Here is a 5939-nt window from a genome sequence, read left to right as displayed (position 1 = left end):
TTAGAAGTATAATGTTTAGGAACTTGTTTCATATTAACTTGTTTAGGATATATTACTTTATCTGTTTGTTGTAAACATCAGAAGTTGTTTGAGGCTGATTAAGCACCAGTTTATTAAAATGATATTGGCTAGCCATGAAATACACTGGAACCTTATTTAACTCTGTTTAAGAAGAATAATTGTTTCTTGTTGTGTACTGGGGGGTACACAGTACAGTAAGGTGATTAAAAACATGGCCTTTAGAACTGTGTTTGAGTTTGACTACTTTTGCCACCATTTGCAAGTGATATGGCCTTGGGAAACATATTTACTGTGACTCAGTTTTCCCATTTTAAAAAACAGTAATATTAAAGGTAAAAATTTAGCTGTTTTTTTTTTTGAGACAAGATCTCACTCTCTTTCTCTCACTCAGCTTTGAACTCACCGTGTATCTCAGGATGGCCTCAAATCCATGGCAATCCTCCTGCCTCAGCCTCCTGAGTACTGGAATTACAGGCATGAGCCACCACATGCAGCCTTAATTGGGTTAATGTGAGGAGTGATAATAATAATAATAATAATGTGTGTTATTATAGGCAAATCAGATGGAGTTTTTCCCTTGAACATAGTGAAGCTTGTGTGAATATTGGTTATTATTATTTTTCAACTTTCTTTCCTATTCTTCCTCCCTTGAATATTGAGTTCTTCTGAAACAGCAGCTAACCATAGAACAATTTTTCAGTTTCAAAAACTCTCAGAATAACATAGAAAAATAAAACTATATTTAAATGTTACAATTTTAAAAACACAAACTCTTTCAAATAAAATGTTAAACTTCTTAATAAAATTATATTAAATCATGTAAATATAAAACAATAAGGGAAATGAAAATAAAAGGGCATGTTTGTACTTCTGTTTTATACATTAATGAAAATAATGTTTATCTGCTATTTAAATTATAGTTTAGACTTTATAGGATCTAGTTTATACCAAACAAAATCTCTTCTTTGTATACGTACTACTGTGTCTAGAATCATATGATCTTATAATGTCTAATAATAAAATGAAATCAAAATATGACATCACATAAAAATCTTTTCTCCTTTAATAAACTAGAAAAGCAATTCAAAACATTTAATTTCCTGAGTAGAGAAATTAGTTTCATTATCTCATAATTTATCATTTTAAAGCCACAGTTCTGAATTTGTTATGTAATTATTTTATTTCACTTAACCATAAAATGCTGCAGTTTCTAGGGTGGTATAGTTACCTCATAGAATTTACTAGCTATCATGCATGGCGTTTTTTAAAATGAAGTTGAATCTGTATAATCTAATTGAAGAGAAGAGGGAAGGTGGGCAAACTGAATATAATTATCAAAGTTGGCACATTCCCAGCATCCTGTAGATGTCAGCCAGATGCTCTTCTGAATGATGAAGTTTCTAGGTCTATTTCTAGATGGAGTACATCCCACTGGCCTTGCCGAGTCATAGAATTATTTTCTCCTGCGCACTGTCCAAACTTGCAAAGATTACTCAAGCTTTTAAAAATGAAAGTGGAGCATGTAGTAGTAGGTCATATCAAGGTTGCTAGAGCAATCTGACAATGACATCTGTCACTCCACTTATTCCAGGTTTGATTCAAGGGATTTAGCTGGCTGGAAGATGTCCAGTCATTCCTTTACTGTTCTATATTTGTCATTCTGTTGCAGGCATTGGCTGTATCTTCAGGATGTTGCCCAAGTCAAAGAGGTTGATACTCCTGGATAGAGGAGGACCACACTAGTCCAAGCAATACAATTGGCTGAATGTTCCTGTTAGGACCTTGAAACAAACATTTGAGGTTCATATGCAAATGTTAATTTGAGTTCAAATTTTTACTTGTAAAATATTAAATGCATTGCAAATGTGATGAGACCTTTTTTTTTGATGAGGACTTTTAAAGATAAATAGATTTAGGGAATCAGCTTGCTGCAAAATCTTTAACATGCTTTGTTTTGGGAAAAATTATTTGGTACCTCATAAAACAAAAATTTAATCATCATCAAATGAATCAATTGAAACAATTTTATTAATGATAATTATATGATTATTTTCATGTCATGGAATAGTATTAGGAAAATTCCAAAGATGAGACAGATCAAGGCAATTTCAAGAGGGAAAAGACATTACTGTGGACAGCCAAGGTTGGAACTGAAATCAGAAAGAAAAAATTTAATGTGTTTAAACAAAGAATTGATAGTTATTTTGCATTTTCTAATGAAGGTCTTTTGGCTGCACAATGTAGAATGCATCTAGGAGGGGAGGGTCAAAAGAAGGTGTGGGGAAAACTGCTAGAATGTTATTGCAGAAAACTTGACAAGAGGAGAAGTTCTGATTTAATATAATGTAAAGAAGGAGTGAATTGGTTTAAGATATATTTAGGAGGAAGAAAATAAGATTTGTAAGAAAGTAGGTATGAGCAGTGGCAAAGTTTAGGGAGACGTGACAGAAAGTGCTTAGGTATCTGAATGGTTAATTGAAAAAACAAAGAAAATCAAGGGAGAGTATGAATTCAATTTAGACATGCTGAAGGAAGATGTGGGGTATATAATAGAAATATCCACCAGGTAGTTATAAGTATAAATAGAAGGTCAAGAAGAAAGAAAGGAGAGTTTTTCTTTTTTAAAAAAATTTTACAAAAAAATAGGCATGACCAAACACCTTTTATTTTTCACAATGTGAACACCAAAGGCACTATCCAACTAGTTCCAGAACATTTCTAGATCTTTGATCTATTAAACTAAAAGTTTTCTAAAGGAACATCTGCAACAATAGAATATTAACATCAATCAATGTTAGCTTCACTATTTCTTGGTTTTTCTTTATATGTATCCAAGTTCTCCATCTTTAATTCATCTTTCTTTTTATATTGACTATATTCAATCTCTTTTTCTGGGTTTAGAATGGATTTCACCTTCAGGAGCAAGAAACATTCAGCATTTGAAACTTGTTCAGCAGTCAATGAACTTCTAAATTACATCAAACTACAGAGGAGGGATCTGACATTATCATCCAAATGAAACATGCACTTTGGGGATTCCGTTTTCATTTGTCTCAAATTCCTGATTTTAAACAAAAAGCCACAAGAAAAGGCAGCCATATGCACATAAGTCTGAACTTGGAGAAGGATTTTTCCCCATTTTCAATTCAGGTGATGTCAAACTCAAGCCACCAAATGACATGTTCACTGAGGCTCGCTGACTCAGATTTGGTGAAATCAAAATCTCCAACAATTCCTTGCTCATGATTTAAAGCAAATACATTATTCTGATGAAGTGATCCATGAATTATGTTGGCCTTGTGCAATGTATGCAGGCCCTGGGCAACACCTTTCGTAACCTTTAAAGCTTCTTCTGACGATAGAGGCATACTGGCTTGAACAACACTCAGGTTTGCCCTAGGATAGTATGGGACCATGAGACAAGCCACAGGATCAGACTTACACAAAAACAGGAATATTAATGGCAGTAAGCTTACCAAAGGACGCTTGCTGCTAAGTTCCTTCATGGGCTCAGCATCAAGAATATTTTGTTCTAAGCTCATAGTAAGAAGACCACCAGAGTTCATGTATTTAAATAATCCTATTTCAGTATGAAGCAGAGGCAGCTCAGGGAACCATTTCTGTACCAAGTTATTCAACTTCTCATATTCCTCCTTCTCATGATAAATTTCCTGAAAGACACTACTATGTAATTGAGTTATTTCTTGTTTTATTTTTTCAATTTCAGATCCATCAGGGTCATCAGATTCTGCCAAATTATTCTTTTCAACCAATTTCCATCTCAGTTTAGCTTTTAAGCCTTTCAGTTTCTTCTTAATGGACAGCAAGTGATCCACATTGGGGCTCATATTTATATATTCAGTCATTTGCTTTTTAAACTCCATACTGTCTTTGTATTTGGGTTGTACAGTGGCAATGAGCTTTTCCTCTGAATGGATCTTCTGCAGAACTTGACTGTAAGTATTTAAAATGATCTCCCTGTCTGTATCACCTTGCTCAATCTGAGATATCTCTAGCTCTTTACAAACACATGACTCAGCCTTCTCTAAGATTTCATCAATATTACCAATTGTGTCTTCATAAGTCAGTGGTTTTCCCAAAGAGAGATGAAAAACCTTTAGGGTATTCTGGAACCATGCTACAAGATGCTGCAGAGAAGACTCTGTTTCACTCCTAACACTAGTGAAATCCTCTCTTTTATCACACTTCCAATCATAAAATGTTCTAAGTATTTCTTCAAAGTTTACTCCTTCTTTGGCCTGTCCATACACTGCTTCTAAAGAAGCTGATAAATCCTGCAATGTCTTTAAGCATTAATTAAGTGGTAACTCATCTATTTCCAGAATAAAAATTTGTACTGACATATCTAGCTTCTGTTGCACTTCATTTCTTTTGACAGTCAAAATATTCCCTTCATTCATATTATCACACATTTGGATCTCCTCCTGGGCCAGCTTGCATTGTGCCCAAATTTTCTCTAACTCATTCAAAGAAGCTAGAGTAGTAATGCGTCTTTCATCCAACACTTTTATAGCATCTGAAAGGTCATTCTCAAAATGAACATTGATGTTGACATGTCTAATTTCTTTTAGTATTCTTACTTTAGTGGCCAGGTTTTCCGTTCTGTTACCTACATGAGTCTTCAGACTATTTTCTAATTGTTTGGTCAAATCCATTGTAGTTTCTTTCTCTTGCTGCAGCTCCTGAGAAGTCTGTTCTACTTTCAATTCTAATGCCTTGTAACTTTCAAAAAAAAAAATCTCCTCCTCTACTTTAAGCTTTTAATTTTCTTCAGTCAGTTTCTGGACCTGCTCAATTTTTGCCAGGCTAATATCAGACCCTAAATTAAAGGCACCAATAGCCAAACTTTCCTCTGAAAATGTCATGTGATTCCCTGAATCATTTTCATTCTTCAAGACTCAGCTTCCCACTTAAGTGCCCCTTTGGCCTACTGAAGTTTGACTGGTTTGATCTGTGACTCCACAAGGGAATGGGATTCTTGATATTTCTGAGAGCAAGCTGACTAGGATCCGATTTTTTTTCTTCACAGATGTTAGTGCTAGAAGTGAGTTGACATTTTTCTGCAAATCCTTCCTTAGCCACCTCTTCTCTTATATCCACACTGTCATACTCAACCTGAGCAATAACTGTTCCATCTTGATTGGTTGCTTTAATTCTCATTTTTATTTCCTTTTCAAAAATCAAGCTACCCAAAAAGGTTCTGCCCTGATCAAATTGAGTGACTTCTTGGCCAGAAGGAATTTGTTGTCCCCAAAGTCTATATTTTATGGCAATGCTAGAAAACTGCAGCTCCAAAGGAATTTCTACTATGTCAGATCAGTTTAGAATTTCGGTATTTCAATAGTCAATGTACCTCACCAAACATTTTTCATGGCTGACGATCTTCAATACTTTACATCTGTACCAACATTTATCTTCACAAAATAATCCACCATAAATCTTCTTTGGATCAAGATTTCCAAAAACTGAATTGGCATAGGGACAAACTTTTGACAGTGAGCATCCAATCTTCATAATGTCCTTATTTCTATTAATACTCTGAGCCCAAAATGTAGCTGCATCTTCTACATGACTTCCAACCACATCTTCAACTCACACTTTCTGCCATAGATGCTCTAGAAAAGGAGCCCTGACGCCACATGATGGGCCCTCAGCCCGCCACTGGTGCATCCTTAGCCCTCTGCCAGCTGTCGCGCACATGCTCGACGGGAGAGTTTTTTGCCTGAATCTGGGCATATGCTCATGAAAGCTATTTTGCATAAGAGAATGTAAAACTTCCTATAAAATTATTTTTCTCAGGAAAGAAAACAGTTGAAGTACGTTTGGATAGTGAATGAGACAAATATTATAGAAAAAGAATAGCTCTGTGCAAATATGTTGCATATTTTTAGTTGAAC

The 5939-nt window shown here is 34.9% G+C and overlaps 1 pseudogene; it reads right to left on the bottom strand.

The window, feature by feature from the left end:
- Positions 1–2691: 2691 nt before the first annotated feature.
- LOC101696430 (serine/threonine-protein kinase 31 pseudogene) lies at positions 2692–5634 on the bottom strand (annotated as a pseudogene).
- Between the last annotated feature and the right edge of the window lie 305 nt (positions 5635–5939).

The sequence above is a fragment of the Heterocephalus glaber genome, unplaced genomic scaffold, assembly GCF_053883595.1.
Source record: "Heterocephalus glaber isolate CG9 unplaced genomic scaffold, H.glaber_assembly_v1.0 deba00000546, whole genome shotgun sequence".
NCBI lineage: Eukaryota > Metazoa > Chordata > Mammalia > Rodentia > Bathyergidae > Heterocephalus > Heterocephalus glaber.
The sequence above is the reverse complement of the archived record's forward strand: the minus strand, read 5'-3'. Positions and strand labels throughout refer to the sequence as shown.